Source organism: Hoplias malabaricus, unplaced genomic scaffold (genome assembly GCF_029633855.1).
Source record: "Hoplias malabaricus isolate fHopMal1 unplaced genomic scaffold, fHopMal1.hap1 scaffold_285, whole genome shotgun sequence".
Classification (NCBI taxonomy): Eukaryota; Metazoa; Chordata; class Actinopteri; order Characiformes; family Erythrinidae; genus Hoplias; species Hoplias malabaricus.
In genome coordinates, this window is record NW_027100910.1 from 1 (window position 1) to 10,000 (window position 10,000).

At 44.2% G+C, this 10,000-nt stretch overlaps 1 non-coding gene across 1 annotated transcript in view; it reads left to right on the plus strand.

Moving 5' to 3' along the window:
• Nucleotides 1-9,861: 9,861 nt before the first annotated feature.
• Nucleotides 9,862-10,000, plus strand: part of LOC136682368 (18S ribosomal RNA) — a 1,839-nt gene continuing 1,700 nt past the window's right edge. Inside the window, exon 1 of the ribosomal RNA XR_010798612.1 lies at nt 9,862-10,000. This exon is cut by the window's right edge and continues 1,700 nt beyond it. This is a non-coding gene — a ribosomal RNA (18S ribosomal RNA).

A 10,000-nucleotide genomic window follows, 5' to 3' on the forward strand; every position in this document is an offset into this window, starting at 1 on the left:
AAAATCTCATAAAAAAACATGGTCAAATCCAACACGCTTAGAGACCAACGGCATTCCATACACCTGGACCCCCATGACTACTGACGAAGAACACTCCCAGCTCTGTTTTCTGACTGTGACTCTGAGCCGAGTGTAGTCAATTCACAAAAAAACATTATAAGAACGCAGTACCAAAGCATGGCCCACTGAATTTACTGCTGAAAAAAGATCTTTTTTAATTCAGATTTTTTTTGTTCAATTTAATTTTGAAGGAGATTTATCCTCTCTTAACATATATAAGTATATACACATAATTAAATAACACATGAGTAAATTAATGTATATTTAAACATAGTATACATGTTTACAGAAAGAGGAGGATCTGGAAAGTTAATTTCACTATGGGTTTGTATTGACACCGTATTGTTTAGCAGTATGCTATTAAAATAATGCACATAATTAATCAATGTGAATGAATTACGCCTCAGTATGTGTCACACACATATGAATAGTGAATAGTGATGTTTGTTTGTTATAAAATTATGGAAAGCTTTAGAGCATGTTATGAATGAAGTTATATAATAATATGCATGTTTACAAATTTTAAGGTACTAAACACCAGTTTTTTTATTGTGAAACATAAACTTCCAGTTGCTATGGGGATCAGCTTACTAATATTGCTGTCTTCACACTGCTCATGTAGGGCTCAACGTAGCCACAGGTCAGTGCTTAGCTCACTATGTTATGAATAATTCAGATGAAACGTAGGGACTACGTTCACAAAGGATTTATGTTTCGTGTCAGCTACAGGGTGTGATGTAAATCCTATCATGAATATGTAAGTACGCCCGGATTTGAGGCCTCCCATTGGCAAAAACCTTAAGAAGCGTGTAAACGTGTCAATTTTGGTCACGTTATCACGACAAAATTTTACGTGTCAACACGCAAATTTTTAATAACGTGTTAACGAGCATGTGTTCACACGTTTAGAGCCCAACGCTGTTCTATAAGAGACCAACGCCATTCCATACACCTGGACCCCCATGACTGCTGACGAAGTGACACTGAGCCTGCTGTGGGCCAGCGCTGTTTTCTGACTCTGACTCTGAGTGTAGTCAATTCACAAAAAAACATTATAAGAACACAGTACCAAAGCATGTCTCAATGTTGCATGTAGGTATTTTAGTATTGAATTCCTCTGTTTTTTTGTTTTTTTTTTCATTTGTTTTAAATTATGCTTCAAAGGAATACATCTACAAATGAGTATGTGCAAGTGTGTAAAGCTCTGATATTTAAGTACCCTTTTCTGAAGGAAAATGAGTAAGATAGGGATATCCAAACTCAGATATTTCTGTAATGGTAATTTTTATATGTCTCTGTTGAAAGAACTTGTCTGCTTGTTTGTCTGTATGTTAATTTCTAATCATCAACAGAACTCACAAACTAAGTGTATGTCAGGTCAGCTCGAGGTCAATGCTTTATTAGAACAAACCACATCTTGTATATCAAACTGAGATGTCTCTAAGGAAACTAAGCTTGCAGAAACATCGAGTGATTATCTTATGGTTATGACGTATAAACTACCTATATAAATATCTCTGTGAAAACATCTTCTTTGTCCACATTCACATAGTACTCTCTGCTATTGTATGTTGACCACCTTAAGGTTAAATAAACTACTTTCTGATTCCAAATGCTCTGTTAGATTTCAATTCTTAATACTTGTCCTTATTTTCTCCATCACAATTTCAAAAAATACATATCAAATTCAAATGTGTACGCAGTACACATTTTAAAATGCTTGTGACAATGATACATGTGTACGTTGAACGTTTTCAAATCTATGCCTTCTTTTTTTGTACAAGACTCTGTATAATCAGTAATGTTGGAATTGAAATGTCCAAAATTGGAATAATCTGAAATATTTAACATGGAAAAGGTTAAGTACTAGCTGCCCGAGTACCATTTTCAAATGACCAATCATATGTTGCATTAACTTAATAAAAAATAAATAAAAACTACACTGACATACTCCCATCTGGCCACAAATGGGAGTATGTGTCCACAATTCCATTTAGACCTAACAGGTGGTGGTGGGGTCTTAGTTCCGAAAGGCCATTTAATCGAGAAAATAGCAGTTGCTTACCTCTTCGTAGTACCACACCATCCCAATCCACATATATGATACGCTGCTTGGTGGACCTTATCGGCCTAGCGCGCAGCGGCCCCTAGACGATTTTTTTTGCAGAGCCCGGGGTCGAGTCCTGGGCACACGTGGTGGGAGCTAAAAATCCTCAAAGTTTCGGCCTTTTACCCGCAATTTTGCATCAATCCACCAGGTGGCTCCCGGAACGTCCCGATTCCAATATATTCCATTACATTCCATTACAGGCAAATATATTGGGATTGGGATGGCGTATAAATATATATCATTCGTTGAAGTGTTTTGTAATGTTTTTAATACTTTTAACATACCCAACATCCATAGACATTAACATTTTAAAGTGTTGGCTACTTTGATAAGGCAACACAAAAGTCCTTTCACAAAGTTTCCAACTATCTTTGATATATTTATAATGCCAGTAAACCAACAAACACGTAACCACAGTGAGCCAGCCTGCCCTTCTGAAACTCTTGTCCGAACGCCTTACTTTAAGATTTTCAAGTTAGCTAATGTTACTGCTGCATTACTTAAGGTGGAAGCGAAAAATGTAAAAGCTTCTGAGCGAACACCAGTCAGAATCCGAATGTTAAACAATACACCTGCATATAGTCAGCACAAAAAGATTGCTCACACATTAAAATCATGCCCAAGACAATGGAACGACGACGTTCAGAAGTAAGTTATAATCCAGCGTCAGGTAATTTAATGTGGAAGCGAAGAGTTGCAATACAACATTGAGCTTCTGGGCAACCTCAATGTTAAGAATCAGTAGTTTAAATTATACAAGCACATACAGGTGCTGGTCATAAAATTTGAATGTATGCAAGACATGGGTTTCATCTGTCATATTCCTTATGCCAAGCCACTCTTGAACAAGAGACAGCGTCAGGAAAAAGGACTGGACTGCTCCTGAGTGGTCCAAAGTTATGTTCCCTGATTAAAGTAAATTAGATTAGATTAGATTCAACTTCATTGTCATTGTGCAGAGTACAATACAGGGCCAATGAAATGTAGTTAGCATCTAACCAGAAGTGCAATATATAACATTATTTACATAATTTACATAAAGTGCAGTAGTGATATTATAGTGATTTTCGTGCCCTGCCCAGGCAGCGTTTATGGTAGATGTCCTCGAAGGAACTTGAAACTGGACACCTCATCCACTGCAGTTCCGGTGATGTAAATGGGGGCGTGAGCTTGATTCCTAGTCCGTCTGAAGTCCATGATGATCTCCTTTGTTTTGAGCGTGTTTAGTACCAGGTTATTGTTTTGGCACCACAAGGACAGATGCTGTACTTCATCCCGGTAGGGCGTTTCATTATTGTCTGTAATCAAGCCTATCACCATGGTGTCATCTGCGAATTTGACTACGGTGTTTGAACCATAGGCAGGTACACAGTCATGGGTGAAGAGAGAGTACAGAATCGGGCTAAGAACACAACCTTGTGGAATGCCAGTGTTCAAGGTGATGGTTGATGAATGAAGTTTGCCTAATCTAACAGATTGAGGTCTGTTAGACAGGAAGTCTAAAATCCAGTGGCAGAGTGATGTGCTGATACCCAGATGGTTGAGTTTGGATATCAGCATAGACGGAATTGTTCTGTTGAATGCAGAACTAAAATCGATTAACAGCATACTCACCTATGAGTTTTGACAGTCAAGTTGGGTTAGTGCAGTGGGTAGTGCTGTTGAGATAGCGTCCTCGGTGGATCTGTTGCTATGATAAGCAAACTGGTGTGGGTCCAGCGTAGCAGGCAGGCAGGATTTCAAGTGAGAAATAACTAGTCTTTTAAAGCACTTGGAAATTATTGGGGTGAGTGCTACAGGTCACAAGTCATTAAAGTCTGAAGCAGTAGAATGCTTAGGCACAGGCACAATAATGGCTGACTTAAAGATAGATGGTACAGCTGCCTGGGCAAGCGAAACATTAAAGATGTGAGAGAAGACACCCGCAAGTTCCACAGCACAAGCTCTTAGCACACGGCCAGGTACACCATCAGGGCCAGCTGCCTTCCGTGCATTCACTCTGCTCAGCATGCGACTGATGTCCAAAGTGGAAAGTACAAGTGGGTTGTCGTCGGTGGAGGATCGTTTATTGAAGATATCAATATCATCTGGTCGAAACGAGTGTAAAAGTTGTTCAGCTCATCAGGGAGTCAAGCACTGTTGGTACATGGAACAAAGCTAGTTGGTTTATAGTCAGTCAGGGTGTTGTTCCCTACCACATACGCCGAGGGTCAGAGGAGGTAAAGTGCTCCTCAATCCGGCGTTTGTAGCAGTGCTTGGCTATAGCTATTAGTCTCTTCGTATTGCCAGGAACTCCAGTGGGCGGTACAAAGGACGCTCGTACCCTGAGCGCTTCTATGCTGAGGGATGCCATGGTAAGAAATCTCAGACCACCAGTCTTGTTTTTTGCCCTTCTTTTGTACGCATTAGGTTTTTTCATTTATGTGCATCTGCTTTTGTTTTTTTTGTGAATCAGGACCGGCGTTTGTAGCAGTGCTTGGCTATAGCTATTCCTCTCCTCAGGTTAGCTCTGACCAAGCTGTATGCTTCCCGGCATCCTGATCTGAAGGCAGCATCTCTGGCTTTGAGCAGATTGCGAACCTCTCTGTTCATCCAGGGCTTCTGATTAGGGAATGTTAATTATTATGGCAAACTTAAAATTAATGATTAAGTATCACCAGGAAGGAAGATCGACACTCAAAGAATTCTTTGAGGAGAAGAGAGGAATAAGACAGACAGTCAAAGATTGCGTGAATCCGGTGTTTGTGCAGTGAATGTTAATTTCCAAAAGTGTCTGTCTGTCGTAGCTGTAGTTCGCATAAGTTATTTGCGCAAGAAAACTGGAGATAGCTAAGTACAGAAGTATAACATCACTAAAACTGGTAAGACGCTGAGCCTCGCAGTGTGATCGCGATGCCATCTTGGTCCTGGAAGACCAAGGACCATTTCCTATAGAAATCAAGGTCCCAGAATCTGGAGGAAGAGAGGAGAGGCACGGAATCCACATTGTTCGAGGTACCCTGTAAAGTTTCCACAGTCAGTGGCGGTTTGGTGTCCCATGTCATCTGCTGGTGTGGGTCCACTTTATTTTCTGAGGTCCAAGGTCAACGCAGCCGCCTACCAGGGAGATTTAGATTACTTTATGCTTCCTTATGCTTCCAAGTGAGGTGGGTTAGTGCAGTGTGTAGTGCTGTTGAGATAGCGTCCTCGGTGGATCTGTTGCAACGATAAGCAAACTGGTGTGGGTCCAGCGTAGCAGGCAGGCAGGATTTCAAGTGAGAAAGAACTAGTCTTTTAAAGCACTTGGAAATTATTGGGGTGAGTGCTACAGGTCGAAAGTCATTAAAGTCTGAAGCAGTAGAATGCTTAGGCACAGGCACAATAATGGCTGACTTAAAGATAGATGGTACAGCTGCCTGGGCAAGCGAAACATTAAAGATGTGAGCGAAGACACCCGCAAGTTCCACAGCACAAGCTCTTAGCACACGGCCAGGTACACCATCAGGGCAAGCTGCCTTCCGTGCATTCACTCTGCTCAGCATGCGACTGACGTCCGAAGTAGAAAGTACAAGTGGGTTGTCGTCGGTGGAGGATCGTTTATTGAAGATATCAATATCATCTGGTCGAAACGAGTGTAAAAGTTGTTCAGCTCATCAGGGAGTCAAGCACTGTTGGTACATGGAACAAAGCTAGTTGGTTTATAGTCAGTCAGGGTGTTGTTCCCTACCACATACGCCGAGGGTCAGAGGAGGTAAAGTGCTCCTCAATGCGGCGTTTGTAGCAGTGTTTGGCTATAGCTATTAGTCTCTTCGTATTGCCAGGAACTCCAGTGGGCGGTACAAAGGACGCTCGTACCCTGAGCGCTTCTATGCTGAGGGATGCCATGGTAAGAAATCTCAGACCACCAGTCTTGTTTTTTGCCCTTCTTTTGTACGCATTAGGTTTTTTCATTTATGTGCATCTGCTTTTGTTTTTTTTGTGAATCAGGACCGGCGTTTGTAGCAGTGCTTGGCTATAGCTATTCCTCTCCTCAGGTTAGCTCTGACCAAGCTGTATGCTTCCCGGCATCCTGATCTGAAGGCAGCATCTCTGGCTTTGAGCAGAGTGCGAACCTCTCTGTTAATCCAGGGCTTCTGATTAGGGAATGTTAATTATTATGGCAAACTTAAAATTAATGATTAAGTATCACCAGGAAGGAAGATCGACGCTCAAAGAATTCTTTGAGGAGAAGAGAGGAATAAGACAGACAGTCAAAGATTGCGTGAATCCGGTGTTTGTGCAGTGAATGTTAATTTCCAAAAGTGTCTGTCTCTCGTAGCTGTAGTTCGCAAGAGTTATTTGCGCAAGAAAACTGGAGATAGCTAAGTACAGAAGTATAACATCACTAAAACTGGTAAGACGCTGAGCCTCGCAGTGTGATCGCGATGCCATCTTGGTCCTGGGAGACCAAGGACCATTTCCTATAGAAATCAAGGTCCCAGAATCTGGAGGAAGAGAGGAGAGGCACGGAATCCACATTGTTCGAGGTACCCTGTAAAGTTTCCACAGTCAGTGGCAGTTTGGTGTCCCATGTCATCTGCTGGTGTGGGTCCACTTTATTTTCTGAGGTCCAAGGTCAACGCAGCCGCCTACCAGGGAGATTTAGATTACTTTATGCTTCCTTATGCTTCCAAGCGAGGTAGGTTAGTGCAGTGTGAAGTGCTGTTGAGATAGCGTCCTCGGTGGATCTGTTGCTACGATAAGCAATTTGGTGTGGGTCCAGCGTAGCAGGCAGGCAGGATTTCAAGTGAGAAAGAACTAGTCTTTTAAACCCCTTGGAAGTTATTGGGGGAAGTTATCATTCACTCTGCTCAGCATGTGACTGACGTCCGAATTGGAAAGTACAAGTGGGTTGTCGTCGGTGGAGGATCGTTTATTGAAGATATCAATATCATCTGGTCGAAACGAGCGTAGAAGTTGTTCAGCTCATCAGGGAGTGAAGCACTGTTGGTAGATGGAACAAAGCTAGTTGGTTTATAGTCAGTCAGGGTGTGTATTCCCTGCCACATACGCCGAGGGTCAGAGGAGGTAAAGTGCTCCTCAATCCGTCGTTTGTAGCAGTGCTTGGCTATGGCTATTAGTCTCTTCATATTGCCAGGGACTCCAGTGGGCGGTACAGAGGACGCTTGTACCCTGAGCGCTTGTTGATGCATTTCAGGACAGAGTTAGTGTAGGTGTCCAAGTGGATGTGTGAGCCTGTGCAGGCTCGGGCAGCATACTCACTCCAGTCGGTGTGCTGGAACTGTTGCTGAAGGAAGGAGTCAGCCCCATCCATCCAGAACTTTACAGTTCTGGTTGAAGGCTTAATCCTCTGCATGACTGGAGTGTATTTGGGAAGCAGGAACAAAGAAAGATGATCGGAAAGTCCAAGATGGGGGAGGGGTGTTGTTTTGAAGCTGGTTAAAGTCCAACCGATGCTGAATCCGGTGTCTGTGCAGTGAATGTTAATTTCCAAAAGTGTCTGTCTGTCGTAACTGTAGTTCGCAAGAGTTATTTGCGCAAGAAAACTGGAGATAGCTAAGTACAGAAGTATAACATCACTAAAACCGGTAAGACGCTGAGCCTCGCAGTGTGATCGCGATGCCATCTTGGTCCTGGAAGACCAAGGACCATTTCCTATAGAAATCAAGGTCCCAGAATCTGGAGGAAGAGAGGAGAGGCACGGAATCCACATTGTTCGAGCTACCCTGTAAAGTTTCCACAGTCAGTGGCGGTTTGGTGTCCCATGTCATCTGCTGGTGTGGGTCCACTTTATTTTCTGAGGTCCAAGGTCAACGCAGCCGCCTACCAGGGAGATTTAGATTACTTTATGCTTCCTTATGCTTCCAAGCGAGGTGGGTTAGTGCAGTGTGTAGTGCTGTTGAGATAGCGTCCTCGGTGGATCTGTTGCAACGATAAGCAAACTGGTGTGGGTCCAGCGTAGCAGGCAGGCAGGATTTCAAGTGAGAAAGAACTAGTCTTTTAAAGCACTTGGAAATTATTGAGGTGGGTTATGCAGTGTGTAGTTCTGTTGAGAGCGAAGACACCCGCAAGTTCCACAGCACAAGCACTCAGCACACGGCCAGGTACACCATCAGGGCCAGCTGCCTTCCGTGCATTCACTCTACTCAGCATGCGACTGACGTCCGAAGTGGAAAGTACAAGTGGGTTGTCATCGGTGGAGGATCGTTTATTGAAGATATCATTATCATCTGGTCGAAACGAGCGTAAAAGTTGTTCAGCTTATCAGGGAGTGAAGCACTGTTGGTAAATGGAACAAAGCTAGTTGGTTTATAGTCAGTCAGGGCGTGTATTCCCTGCCACATACGCCGAGGGTCAGAGGAGGTAAAGTGCTCCTCAATCCGGCGTTTGTAGCAGTGCTTGGCTATAGCTATTAGTCTCTTCATATTGCCAGGAACTCCAGTGGGCGGTACAAAGGACGCTCGTACCCTGAGCGCTTCTATGCTGAGGGATGCCATGGTAAGAAATCTCAGACCACCAGTCTTGTTTTTTGCCCTTCTTTTGTACGCATTAGGTTTTTCCATTTATGTGCATCTGCTTTTGTTTTTTTTGTGAATCAGGACCGGCGTTTGTAGCAGTGCTTGGCTATAGCTATTCCTCTCCTCAGGTTAGCTCTGACCAAGCTGTATGCTTCCCTGCATCCTGATCTGAAGGCAGCATCTCTGGCTTTGAGCAGAGTGCGAACCTCTCTGTTCATCCAGGGCTTCTGATTAGGGAATGTTAATTATTATGGCAAACTTAAAATTAATGATTAAGTATCACCAGGAAGAAAGATCGACGCTCAAAGAATTCTTTGAGGAGAAGAGAGGAATAAGACAGACAGTCAAAGATTCTCTCTTATCTCTTGAATTTATTGAACAAATCCAAGCCATATATAGGACCCCAGTCACGTACACCATTATTAGATCATGTCTCGTTCCATCAACCCAAACATTCCCTTATTGGTGCCTCGTCATCTCCCTTTTATCTCCGTCCTCTTCGTATTGCCAGGAACTCCAGTGGGCGGTACAAGGACACTTGTACAAGCGCCTCTATGCTAAGGAATGTCATGTTAAGAAATCTTGGACCCTCGTCAACGTCAGAGAGGATCCCAGGCATGTCGCACCCCTTCTGCATAGGAGGTTATTTCGGGCGGGCCGAGCACAACGTGGGCATGGGCGTTTCCAGTGCGGGGCCGTCAGGATTTCAGAGGGCAGTACGAAATGAAGGTGTCTGAACGATGACAACCGACGTGGAGATGCTGCTCTACCGGAAAACCAGACCCGCCTTGGGTAGGCACCTGCCAGGCTTCATAAAAAGAAGCAGAGGGATCCTACCCCATGCTGCGGGTCAGCTTCCAGGGATGGGTTTTGTTTACCCTTCCCGTACCTATCTTTGGGAGACTTAGGCGGCCAGTCCCCTACGCTGAGACAGTCCGAAAACGGCGGCCGCAGGCACAGCGATGTCCGGGGCTCTGCATCTGAACTCGTGGCCCCACTCCTGTTTGCCAGCGTGCCCCACAAATCGACATTTCCTGGTTCTCCTCTGTCGGGACAGCAGATCCGAAAGGAGTGCTGCTCCGAACAAACGCACCGAGAGCGGCCGCGCCCGACCCGGGGCCCCGAAAAGGGTCTCGGTAGGGCCGACCCACGTGGCGGGGAGTGACGTTTCACCCCCTTTTCCCACGGTGCAGCTACCTGGTTGATCCTGCCAGTAACATATGCTTGTCTCAAAGATTAAGCCATGCAGGTCTAAGTGCACACGGTCGGTACAGTGAAACTGCGAATGGCTCATTAAATCAGTTATGGTTCCTTTGATCGCTCCACACGTTAC